Source organism: Oncorhynchus mykiss, chromosome 1, assembly GCF_057628025.1.
Source record: "Oncorhynchus mykiss isolate SJ-2025 chromosome 1, ASM5762802v1, whole genome shotgun sequence".
NCBI lineage: Eukaryota > Metazoa > Chordata > Actinopteri > Salmoniformes > Salmonidae > Oncorhynchus > Oncorhynchus mykiss.
Window position 1 is genome coordinate 28,612,989 of NC_143022.1, and position 13,772 is coordinate 28,626,760.

The window sequence follows — 13,772 nt, forward strand, 5'->3', positions numbered from 1 at the left end:
AGCGCGTTTGAGGAATGCAGGGTGGGCTCATTTTTCCGGGGCTACCACTATGTATATACCACAGCCATCGGGGTTTCTAGCCATGACCGGTTTGAGCTGAGCTACACGGTCCTTCTTCGCTTTTAACACTGCCCGACCTGTCGAATTTAAGTCCGTGAAACCGCCTCCAAATCAGTTTTATTTAGCCTAGGCTACATATCACAATATAGCCTCACATCTGGATTCGTCACAGCACAGGCTGAAACAGACATATCATCTCTCACTCTGATGCATTGTTGCGTAAAGTAGAAATGCAGTTATATTCCGACAACCTGAGTGCACAGAGGCAAAAACATAGGCTAGATGTATAGGTGGATGCATAAAATAATTTAAATCATAATATACTTTTTTTTTGGGGGGGGGGGGGGGGGGGGACGCAGCACACGTAAAGGGATTGCTTTCGAGTTTTATACACTGGCGAAATCAGAAGATTTACAAGGTAAGACTCAAGAATATTGTTTAAATTACATTTTCATTAGACTATACACTAGGCTCTGTTGGGGATGAATAGCCTATATTTGTGAATGAATGACGAGATGTTGTGTATATAGGCTAGTCTATTTCTATTGAATGCATCTGTTGTGTCCCCCTGCTCCTGTTTGTTGGTCCCCTTACCGTCACTGGTCCCCGATACAGGAGGGAGATATCGCCTCTTTGTTATATTGTTCTCAGCCCAGCTAGCACATAACGTTTTGAGGACCATGTTTCTTAAGGTTCGCACACGATCTAGCGTTCGTCTACCGATCGATTGTTCAGAGCGCTGTGTTTTAGGGACCACCCGCTGTAGACATCTAACTACCGACATTTTTCACCGGATTCTAAATGTAAAATCGGTGCGCAGTACTGTTGTCTACACTTGACACTTACATGCAACGTCTGCTGTTAGAATACGAAGCTTGCATTGAAAATACTGATTTAGACGCACCAAAGTCGCTTTGTCGTCTGATTGTGTTCAGATCTGAGGTGGTCAGGGATACATTATGTGAGGATTTATCCTCAGTCTGGACCGTAGGCGATTTTAGCATGTAAATCTTGGTGGGGCAACAAAATAAAGTGGGATGCATGCCAGCAAAGCCACTAGACAACACTAAACAATACATTCATTCCACTATAACGGTGACAAACGGTGCCCACAAACTGTTAGGGCCTACATAAAGCTGTCCCAACAGCAGTCCCAACACCTTACCACTGCTACACCTGGCTATCAGTGGAGTCTTGTCTGGCAGCGAAGCAGTTCATTCTGCCTCATTTACTGTTTAAAAAAAAAACATAGCCGATATGGCTGACTTGCTTAAAAAAGTGTGTTTTCTACTGACAATTGAGATGTACAAACTATAGCATAAGGGGACGACAAGCGGATAAGGGGCAATCGGTAGTTTAGATTAAGACAGTAATGAGCGAGCTAGGACGGACGTAATCAATATAACCATTTGTTCAGCACATTTGAAATGTATAGTGACAGAATTCAGAACATGGACCGTTCTTACAGTGCCCCTGTACAACAAGTCAGAACCGTAGGAAAAATAAAGGGGGCATATAAGCAGACAATGAAAGCTCTGTAATCAAAAGCCGGTTATAGGCTACATGAGCACCACCAAGTCATAACAGTAGGTGAAATTAAGAGGTGAAAATAGACCAAATTATTAGGGTGAGGCACATGGGCTTACTACACAACATACACTTAGTAGTACTTTCTTAGCTACAAGTATACTAATCTACCCGGGCAGATTACATAATTTATGCGGCAACATACAATACATTTTTGGACTCACCTTGGTGGTCCTTCATGGGCAAATTTTGTCATCAAAGTCTGGCATTCTCTGTATTTATGGTGCTTTCAAGACAACTGGGAACTTGGGGAAGAAAAAGGTTGAATCATGATGGCGTCAGTGATCTTCAGGTCGTAGCTTTAGAAAGAGACCCGAATCCCGAATTTACAATTCCGAGTTGTATTGAAAGTTCAAAATGTATTTTCCCAGTCATAGCTCGTTTTTCCTGAGTTCCTGAGTTCCCAGTTGTCTTGAACTCACTAAATTCAGATTTTGCAGTTGCGAGATAACAGTTGTTTTGAGCGTGGCACAAATCATGCTTTGACAGCATGGCCAATGTTGAATGTTTATAATTTTAAACTAGGAAAATATACCCTTAATCTTAGACTTGGGACCACACAGCCACTCCACTGAATAGCAAGCTGATGGTTGCTTTGCAATGCTTGCAGTTAGCCACTGATTCCTTCCAAACCACTCATTGTTGAATTTCAATTTCCAACTTGTTGTGTAATGTTTATGTCCAATCGCCGATGAGCACCGAAATGTTTTATCTATAATTTCTCTTAATTATTTATCTTCGTATGACAAGGATTAAAAAGGATTTGCCAGTAGATTGTCGACTTGATTATTGATGACTGCTAGCTAAGATTTTGAAGGTATGATGTTGACATGATGAGTCCAATCAAAGCTACTGTAGATATAATGTGATTCATGTCATTTTATCTGTGGCCAATGACCTTGAGTCTTCTTGGATGGGCACTTCTAATGTAACTATGGTAGTACCCAAGGGGCATTAATTTTCTAGCTCTACCCTTAGACTTGGCGGTGACGTGGTGTCACCATGAGTGACAGAACACTGAGCCAATCACGGTGCAACACTCCGTATTTTCTGCTGGCTTGCATTTTAGAGCTGCCTTACTCAAGAAAACAAAAAAGATACCATGTTTGTATGCAGCTTTATTAACTCAATGATATACAGTGGGGCAAAAAAGTATTTAGTCAGCCACCAATTGTGCAAGTTCTCCCACTTAAAAAGATGAGAGAGGCCTGTAATTTTCATCATAGGTACACTTCAACTATGACAGACAAAATGAGAATTTTTTTTCCAGAAAATCACATTGTAGGATTTTTAATTTATTTATTTTCAAATTATGGTGGAAAATAAGTATTTTGTCAATAACAAAAGTTCATCTCAATACTTTGTTATATACCCTTTGTTGGCAATGACAGAGGTCAAACGTTTTCTGTAAGTCTTCACAAGGTTTTCACACACTGTTGCTGGTATTTTGGCCCATTCCTCCATGCAGATCTCCTCTAGAGCAGTGATGTTTTGGGGCTGTTTCTGGGCAACACGGACTTTCAACTCCCTCCAAAGATTTTCTATGGGGTTGAGATCTGGAGACTGGCTAGGCCACTCCAGGACCTTGAAATGCTTCTTACGAAGCCACTTCTTCGTTGCCCGGGCGGTGTGTTTGGGATCATTGTCATGCTGAAAGACCCAGCCACATTTCATCTTCAATGCACTTGTTGATGGAAGGAGGTTTTCACTCAAAATCTCACGATACATGGCCCCATTCATTCTTTCCTTTACACGGATCAGTCGTCCTGGTCCCTTTGCAGAAAAACAACCCCAAAGCATGATGTTTCCACCCCCATGCTTCACAGTAGGTATGGTGTTCTTTGGATGCAACTCAGCATTCTTTGTCCTTCAAACACGACGAGTTGAGTTTTTACCAAAAAGTTATATTTTGGTTTCATCTGACCATATGACATTCTCCCAATCTTCTTCTGGATCATCCAAATGCTCTCTAGCAAACTTCAGACGGACCTGGACATGTACTGGCTTAAGCAGGGGAACACATCTGGCACTGCAGGATTTGAGTCCCTGGCGGTGTAGTGTGTTACTGATGGTAGGCTTTGTTAAGAGGCCAAGAGGTGATGGTTTGGAACAACCTATTTAGGTCCTTCAATTGAACACTAGAAGCTTAATAGCTAACGGGCAGGAGTTTAAGAAGTTTGTATATGATATGGATGTAGCACCAGATGTAGTGTGTGTACAAGAGACATGGCTCAAACCTCAACTGAAGTTTGTGAATCTGGGATTCAGTTTGGTACGGTGTGATAGAATTGGAGGGGTCAGGTGGGGCTTGTTCTACATTTGTTTAAGAGGGGGTGGAATACAGTGTATTGGAGATAGAAATATGTAGGAATAGAGGTAACATTGTTATAGTTATTTCCTATAACCCCTCCAATCGTCTCATGTTAGCACAGTTAGATGGGATTGATAGGATGTGTAGGGGTAGGAAGGTAATATGGTGTGGTGATTTTAATGCCCATAATGAAATCTGGGGAAGTAAATATAAAGAACAATGGAAGTATAGTTGAAGGATTTATGGATAACAGGGGATTAGTATGTGTTAATGATGGGAGGGGGACAGAGTCATGCTTGGACTTGACATTGGTATCTGCAGTGGTGGCAGGGAGGTGTGAATGGGAAGAGAAACCACGGTAGGGAGTGATCATTTTCAAGTTCGATGTACGGTCAATGTGGATGTTTGTATGCAGAGTAGAGGCAATAACATTAGCTGTTGCTTTGAGAAGGCTAACTTGAAGATGTTCAAGTACCTGTGTGAGCGGGTGGGACAAAATTTATCAATGAAGAGATCTGTGGATGACTGCGCTGAGGCAGTAAAGTCTATAATTATATCGGATGCAGTATTGACCGTTCCAGTGTGTTCGGGGGGAGGAAGATGGCGGGTGGTGCCATGGTGGACAGATGAGTTCTCAAAGGTGGTGCAGGAAAGGGATACGCAGTAGCTCTACGGGTACTTAAGAATGGCTTATCAGAAAGGAATCTCATGGAGTATCAAAGAAAGAGAGCGATGGCGAGAAGAATGATTTAAGACTGCGAAAAGGGAGGCATAGAGGGAATCTGCACCGAAATTGGTGCAGTTTGGAAAATGTTTTTTTAAATAATTGGAAAGGGTAAAAATGCTGGAATTCCCATGTTGGTAGTGTCATGGAATATCACCACTAAAGACTCAAAGTCAAAGTACTTCTACACAAACAAGTCATATAAGCATGGTTTGTTCCTGTGTGTGACTGATTAATACCACACAAGGCTTCTTACTTTGGAACTGAGATATTGTGTCACTAGTTCTAATTCCCAGAGCAATGTTCTGGGCGTACTGCCAAATTGCTTATGAGTGATAACGTGGTTTACTCCTTTGTGCAGTCAATCCGTCACTCGCATGAATCCAACCAAGACAGGTTATTATAAAACAGCATTGTGCTAAACAGAATTATATGCACACAAATAAATGTCCATCACACTCCCTCCTTTTATCACTCTGTGATAACTATTGTACATTTTTATGGTAAGCATTAGATTATGGCTTAAACTATCAAAGGAGGTTATATTAAAATACTTCTAATAAAAGTCAGCGGAATCAACACAAAACCAGACACTTTATCCTTTCAAACCCTTAAGTACAATCAAACTAGTAACTGATCCTTATTCCATAGCTCTTAGACTTGTAAAACAATTGCAGTAGAATGGTTTAACTTAAGACCTTCACTACAGTTACACACGTGCTTCATTACACAATTTAATATATGGCAATACTGTCATCATATGCAGGGGAGAGAACATGGTTATACTTTTTATGACCTTCAGTGAGTTACTTATGGTCCTCATTATCTTCATCATTCTCATCAGCAAATGGCATTTATTTTAGCCCAATCAAACGAACAGTTTCCCCTGCAGTGGCAGAGGTGAACATGATAGTTGCTGAGACCCGTGAAGAGCACAGAGCCTTAGAACAGTGTTATCACACACACAAGGACAAATATTCCCAATAAAGCCCATTTTGCAATGTTCACAGACCATGATCCAAACATAGTTAACAGCTAAGCTGTCACCTCGCACTCATTATCTTCATTGTCAGAGTGGCTTCTAGAAGTTTCTGCAATGTAATCTTTGAGGGTCTGCCCATCTGCAAATCATGAACTGTCAGTGAGCAATTTGATTCTCCTTCAGAGTCCATTGTACAATTGCACACATTTTCACCTAGGTAGACAGACCCATTACCCTGTATACACCAGGCTGCAGTCAGTCAGCTTTCTATTGGGGTGGTTGGGAGACAGGTTTTATTCTCACAAGGTCTTCTATAACTACAGTTGAAGTCAGAAGTTTACATACACTTAGGTTGGAGTCATTAAAACTCGTTTTTTCAACCACTCCACAAATTTCTTGTTAATAAACTATAGTTTTGTCAAGTCGGTTAGGACATCTACTTTGTGCATGACACAAGTAATTTTCCCAACAATTGTTTACAGACAGATTATTTCACTTATAATTCACTGTATCACAATTGTGCTTTTAAACAGCTTGGAAAATTCCAGAAAATTATGTCATGGCTTTAGAATCTTCTGACAGGCTAATTGACATCATTTGAGTCAAATAGAGGTGTACCTGTGGATATATTTCAATGCCTACCTTCAAGGCCTAACTCAGCGCCTCTTTGCTTGACATCATGGGAAAATCCAAAGAAATCAGCCAAGACCTCAGAACAAATTGTAGACCTCAACAAGTTTGGTTCATCCTTGGGAGCAATTTCCAAACGCCTGAAGGTACCACGTTCGTCTGTACAAACAATAGTATGCAAGTGTACATAGACACATGAGCATTGTCACATGTCTTGAAGACCCCAGTTTGTACGACTCCCTAATCTCCCCCTTCCATTGGAGGCTGGTGCATCAATTTCCTCACAGGTTACGTCCGTTGAACTCGCCGTGCTGCTTCCGCATACGTTTCCTTGTTTGTGATCTTATATCTCTGTACCTCACTATGTTCCCCCCGCAGTTACAGTATCTTGCCTTGGCCTCCACCCCACACCTGCCATAATCATGTGGCCCCCCACACTCCGCACAACATCTCTGCACTGGCACAAACTCCCGAACATAAAAGCTGAAGAATCCTAGATGTACTTGTCTCAGAAGATTCCCTTCAAACTCCCTTCAAACTCTAACAGCGCCATAGTGCTTTCTACTCCACCCTCTCTTTTCTTACTGCTCATTTGCCTTGCATCATCCACTTTCCCCCCAGTCACCTCCCTCACACTCCTCCATTGACACCTCCATCAGAACTGCCGCAATCACCAATCACCCCTCTCACTTTCGCCCTACTGCCAGGGATATGGCATCTCACCTTACCTCCATTTAGCGCCTCCATTTTCAGTATCTTGACCCTCTGATCTATATTACCCACTAATATCATTCCCTTTCCCTACACACCATCTTTACATGTTCTATATCTGATTTGATGGCCTTTGACAACATTATCGGATGTAACATTTTAGTGGTTGTTCTCCTGTACTTCATCTCCCTGCCGGTTTGCTCTCATAGACTGAAGGGGGGAATTTATGTCCCCATCTGTGGTAAATCCACCCATGTCTATGTCCCCATCTGTGGTAAATCCACCCATGTCTATGTCCCCTTGCATACTATTGTTTGTGGGGCATCCAGTTAGTACCTTGAGTGGGGAGAGACCAGTCACAGTGTGGGACCTACCTCTAATGCTCATCAGTGCCAACGGGAGTGCTCTTACCCAGGTCAGACTTGGAATGATATCTTGCAGGTGTGATTTGGCCACAGTAGACTCTGTGGCTCTTCGATACAGGAACACCTCGACCCACTTGGAAAACATATCAACAATTGATAGACAATATGTGTTTCCTTCATATGGAGTTAATTTAATGAAGTCCATCATCAAATGCTCAAAAGGTCCCTCTGGCCTTTGGCGGGACACTGGTGTTATAAAAATACCACGTCCTAAATTGTTAGTCATACAGTACCGAGCTACTCCTAATACATCATGTATTGTTTTGTGATGGGTTTCGGCAATGCCTTTATTGATTCTAATCTGTCTTTTGAGAGGGCGCGACCCTCAAGTAATATCATGACCCAAATGTTTAACTGAACTTCTACACAACTGCATTTTCTATGGTGAAACTTTATGGCCATTTTCTGCTAAGAAGATCAACAACGACTTCATGTCCTCCACTTAATTTTTCTTTATTTTTTTGACGAATGTGAAAGAGAACCAATCTTCCGATTCCTCAGCTAGTGGAATGCTGAACAATGCATTAGCCAAATGAAAAACTGAGAAACACAGCTTCCAGGTGGAGAAAATGGTCACTGAATCTAAATTCCCTAGTGGTTTCTTACTGGGAGGATTGGGGTGTTACAAGGTGAATTTGGGCATGGTATAATAGCGCCAGCCTCCACCAATGCTGTGTGTACTGGGATAATGCGGTGTGTACTGGGATAATGCGGTGTGCACTGGGATAATGCGGTGTTGTACTGGGATAATGCTGTGTGTACTGGGATAATGCCCTTTTCTGCATCTTTGTTCAGGGGGTACTGGGCCTTGTAAGGCCTGTGGGTGCTTTTTGGTACAACCATGAATGACGTTGCTCCTTTCATTTTGCCAATGTCCGTCTTCCCCTTGATCCGTATTTTGACTTGCACTTCCTGTAGATATGGAATCGTGTCATTTGTTTCAGCCACTACCATTACTTCTTCTGTGGCTTTGGGGTAGTTGTGTGCTTCCTGCTCTTGCTGCTGCCCAATAGGGTGAGAAAAAGTTAGCTGTTGAGGGTGACCATTTCCTTTCCATGCCACCCAATCAGTTGCTTCTATAACACCTTTAATCCAAGGTCCTTTGTCTTCCCACTTCATGTTTTTGGTTTTTGATAGACTGCAGCGGGGTCAGCACCGTGCACTTCATACAGTTCTCTCTGTGCATCTGTCAGGAGGACCCCTGCTGCGGTTAATGATTCACCATAGTATATTCCATCAATTCTCATTTTTTTTCCAGGAGTTTGTTCCAGGATGTATCATAGGCTTGGTCTTCTTCAATGGAGGGAACTGCTGTTGTGCACTGAAGGTGTCCGGGAACCTCCCAGTCTCTCTGAGTTTTCATTCCATGTCTGCATCTTCCAAATGCCAGGCATAGTAGGACTGTTCCATACATGGGAAAACTGTATTTGTTAGTGACTGAATGGAGACGTCATCTGGGTCACAGGAGAGGTGAGTATTCATTTTGCACATGAGGTCTCTTCCCAGTAGATTTACTGGGCATGATGGTGAATAAAGGAATCGATGTCTCCATTTCCCACTTTCCCAGGAGGTATGTGAGGGGTTCGATAGAGGTGATACCCGACAAGCCGACAGTTTGCATTGTTCTTTTTAAGGGAATACATTTTAAGGCTGATTTTTTTTTCCAGGACTGTCTACTAGGAATGGATTTTTTTTCTCCTAGTATTTCAATGTCAGTTAGTGGATTATCTGTTGAGGGTGTAGTAAGGTGTAGCATCTGCAGGGTGGTTCCTCTTCTTCATCCCGCCTCATCCTATTGTAAACCTCCAAAAAGGTCACCCACCGTCATGTTTCTGGGGGGTCCATTCCACTCCTCCCTGCCTTAATTTTCTTGTCAGTCTCTGGCAAAATGTCCTTGTTTACCACATTTAAATTCCAACCGCTTCTTTCCAGGGGTCCAGAGTTTCCACCTCTCCCCGTCCTCAACCGCTGTAGAACATCAGCTGCAGTAAGATTTTTGGAAATGCTGGATATGGGCTATTCTCTTTGCTCATGTCCTTCTCTCACTTCCCTCTGTTTCCTTTTCTTTGTCTCCTTGATTTTTTTATTTAACCTTTATTTAACTAGGCAAGTCAGTTAAGAACAAATTCTTATTTACAATGACGGCCTACCCCGGCCAAACCTGAACAATGCTGGGCCAATTGTGCGCCGCCCTACGGGACTCCCAATCACGGCCAAATGTGAGCCAGCCTGGATTCTAACCAGGGACTGTAGTGTCGCCTCTTGCACTGAGATACAGTGCCTTAGATGTGCCATTCGTGAGCCCATACTTGCTTCACCATTAATCCTTTCACTGTTCTGTCCTTCCGTACCGTCCGCTTCTCTTTCCCTTTTTGAAAATGATTAACTTTAACTTTTATTTTCTTGTGTCTCTTCTCTGCCTCTTCCAGCTTTTCTCTAACTTTTCCAAGTATCTCTGTACTGAGCATTCCATCTGAAGGGGATGCTCCATTTGTCCATTTAGTCCATTTCTCTGTTTGGTTTCCAAATTTCTGACTCATAATTTTCACAAGGGGCCCGAGGTTTAGAGCGACCTGTGTTTTCATTCTTAGTACAACATGTCTCCATTCTCTTGCTTAGTTCCCTCTCTTGAAACAGGCACACTTTAACTATAATCAGCATTACTGTAAAATACAGTCGTACCTCCCTAAAAAAACAGCATTATTGGTCCATATCAATATTACATTTTGTGTTTCTGTAGTTACTCTTACTTTTATAATACAGGGGTTTGTTTAGATATACGTTTCTCCCATTCTTCTCTGCAGATCCTCTCAAGCTCTGTCAGGTTGGATGGGGACAGTCGCTGCACAGCTATTTTCAGTTCAATCGAGTTCAAGTCCGGGCTTTGATCGGGCTGCTCAGGGACATTCAGAGACTTGTCCGGAAGCCACTCCTGCATTGTCTTGGCTGCGTGCTTAGGGTCCTTGCCAAGACAATGCAGGAGTGACTTCCGGACAATTCTCTGAATGTCGTTGAGTGGCCCAACCAGAGCCCAGACTTGAACCCGGTCGAACATCTCTGGAGACATCTGAAAATAGCTGAGCAGCGACGCTCCCCATCCAACCTTACAGACGCCTTTAGCTCTTGGAGTCACATGCAGGAAAAGTTAGACTAGAATAGCTTCTGGACATTCTGGAATTATTTTAGTGTTTCTTATACCAATAGACTATTCGAAGAGGAACGCAAGCTCTTGTTTGCTGAATATTATTAACTATAGCAGCCACTAGAACTCACGGGTAGTTTGAAAGAAGGGCAAACGCATGATGGCAGTAGGCTATAGCAGTTATTTATTCAGACCCATAACCATTCAATCTTCATGAAGAGAAGTGAAATCTAATTCTAGACCTATATTATTCACGGATGTCATTAGAATTATGAAGGACAACGAAACTGATTTAATTTAACTGATGAAGCAACAATAGAGCGAGAAAGAGGAGGTAGGCTATAAAACAGAGGAAATATAATGAAAGGTATATATGCCTCAGCCTACTAATTATACAAATAGGCCCTATTATTTTTCTAAAATCAAATGCGCTATACTTGTAACTTTGTAGGCCGCATGTGCTGCACCAGAATCTCATGTTCTCTCCCTGCTTTATCATGTTTGAACGATGTGCCAAATTCTAGTCCACAGTAATATAGTTCACACTCAAAAAGATGAGCCTACTGGAGCTAGTTTAATTTATTTACCCAAGAGAGCATATAGCTAGCTGCATCTATGGTCTTTTATGTTTTTCTCTCATGCGTAATGTGCAGTAGCCTATATCATATAGCTATTAATTGGATAACGGCAAAAATCATTTGGCCTTTTTTGGGCTTGGGTTCATTAAATGTCTTTAATGTAGGGCTCATGAAATGTCTATTGTATGGCTCATGAAACGTCTTTAATGTATGGCTCATGAAACGTCTTTAATGTATGGCTCATGAAATGTCTTTAATGTATGGCTCATGAAATGTCTATTGTATGGCTCATGAAACGTCTTTAATGTATGGCTCATGAAACGTCTTTATTGTAAGGCTCATGAAATGTATGTCTCATCAGGCTCAGGTTGCATCAGGCATGAATTTTCGATCAAAGCTCTAATCAAATCCAGCCTAATTAAATGCTTTTGAATAACACTTCCGGTTTTGGTGGGAAATACCGGGTTACCCAGGAGAAAAGTGATTTATTCTCTAATATTTGTTAGATACCTGGAAAATATTCAACCCTAGTCAGAACCTAGGCATCCTGCTCAATGGTCCAGATTGTCTAAAAGACTGGCTATATTTGCCATACCCTGTTTACTTTGGACACCGTTTCATGTAGTCTTTTACTCCCTCAAATAATGTTTACAACAAACATTTATGTTGTAATTAGCATACAAACACACACACTAAGAACACATAGTATCAGTAAGCTGTGTGAATGAATTTACACTGAACAAAAATATAAACACAACAATTTCAAAGATTATACTGAGTTATAGTTCATATAAGGAAATCAGTTCAATTGAAATAAATTCATTAGACCCTAATCTATGTATATCACATGACTGGGAATACAGATATGCATCTGTTGGTCACAGATACCTTTTTAAAAAAAGTAGGGGTGTGGATCAGAAAACCAGTCAATATCTGGTGTGACCACCATTTGCCTCATGCAGCGCGACACTTCTCATTCGCATATAGTTGATCAGGCTCTTTGTGGCCTGTGGAATGTTGTCCCACCCCTCTTCAATGGCTGTGCAACTTTTGTGGATATTGGCGGGATCTGGAACACACTGTCGTATACGTCGATCCAGAGCATCCCAAACTTGCTCAATGGGTGACATGTCTGGTGAGTATACAGGCCATGCAAGAACTGGGACATTTTTTAGCTTCCAGGAATTGTGTACAGATCCTTGCGACATGGGGCAGTGCATTATCATGCTGATGCATGAGATGATGGCGGTGGATGAATGGCACAACAATGGGCCTCAGGATCTCGTCAAGGTATCTCTGTGCATTCAAATTGAAATCAGTAAAATGCAATTGTGTTTGTTGTTAGTATCTTATGCCTGCCCATATCATAACCCCACCGCCGCAATGGGGCACTCTATTCACAACGTTGACATCAGCAAACCGCTCGCCCACACAACGCCATACGCGCTGTCTGCGATTACGCTGGAGAAGTGTATTTTTCGGGTCAGTGGCCATCGAAGGTGATAATTTGCCCTCTGTTGTTACAACTCCAGACTGCAGTCAGGTCAAGACTCTGGTGAGCATGACGAGCGAGCAGATGAGCTTCTCTGAGACGGTTTCTGACAGCTTTTGCAGAAATTCTTTGGTTTTGCAAACCCACAATTTCATCAGTTGTCCGGGGGACTGTATTCAGACAATCCTGCCGGTGAATAAGCCAGATGTGGAGGTCCTTGGCTGGCGTGGTTACGCGTGGTCTGCGGTTGTGAGGCCAGCTGGACATTCTGCCAAATTCTCTAAAACAATCTTGGAGGTGGCTTATGGTAGAGAAATTAACATTAAATTCTCTGGCAACAGCTCTGATGGACATTTCTGCAGTCAGCATGCCAACTGTGTTGTGTGACAGAACTGCACATTTTAGAGTGGCCTTGTGTAATGGTCATGCTGTTTAATCAGCTAATCAGCTTCTTGATATGCCACACCTGTCAGGTGGATGGATTATTTTGGAGTTGCAGGTAGCCTAGTGGTTAGAGCATTGGGCTAGTAACTGAAAGGTTGCTGGATCGAATCCCCGAGCTGACAAAGTAAAACTCTGTTGTTCTGTCCCTGCACAAGGAAGTTAACCCAATGTTCCACGTTAGGCCATCATTGTAAATAAGAATTTGTTCTTAACTGACTTGCCTAGTTAAATAAAATAAAAAATTGTGCAAAGGAGAAATGCTCACTAACAGGGATGTAAACCAAATTTGAGCTAAATAAGCTTTTGTGATTTTAGAACATTTCTGGAATCTTGTATTTCAGCTCATGAAACATGGGACTAACACTTTACATGTTGTGTTTATATTAGAGCTCGACCGATTAGGATTTTTCAACTCCGATACCGATTGATGGAGGACCCAAAAAAAGCAGATGCCGATTAATCGGACAATTTTTATATATATATTTGCAATAATGACAATTACAACAATACTGAATGAACACTTTAATTTTAACTTAATACATCAATAAAATCTATTTAGTCTCAAATAAATAATGAAACATGTTCAATTTGGTTTAAATAATGTAAAAACAAAGTGTTGGAGAAGAACGTAAAAGTGCAATATTTGCCATGTAAGAAAGCTAACGTTTAAGTTCCTTGCTCAGAAC

The 13,772-nt window shown here is 41.8% G+C and overlaps 1 protein-coding gene across 5 annotated transcripts in view; it reads left to right on the forward strand.

The window, feature by feature from the left end:
* The window catches only part of LOC110520111 (CMP-N-acetylneuraminate-beta-galactosamide-alpha-2,3-sialyltransferase 2), a 38,755-nt gene continuing 24,983 nt past the window's right edge, over positions 1-13,772 (forward strand). For 4 of the 5 annotated variants that reach the window (XR_016491406.1, XR_016491408.1, XM_021597170.3 and 1 more), the window contains exon 1: positions 1-478. The gene's annotated coding sequence lies outside the window, so the exon portion shown is untranslated. Of the gene's footprint in view, positions 479-8,688; positions 8,901-13,772 lie in introns of all 5 variants that reach the window. The other variant, XM_090218711.1, reaches the window with a different exon arrangement.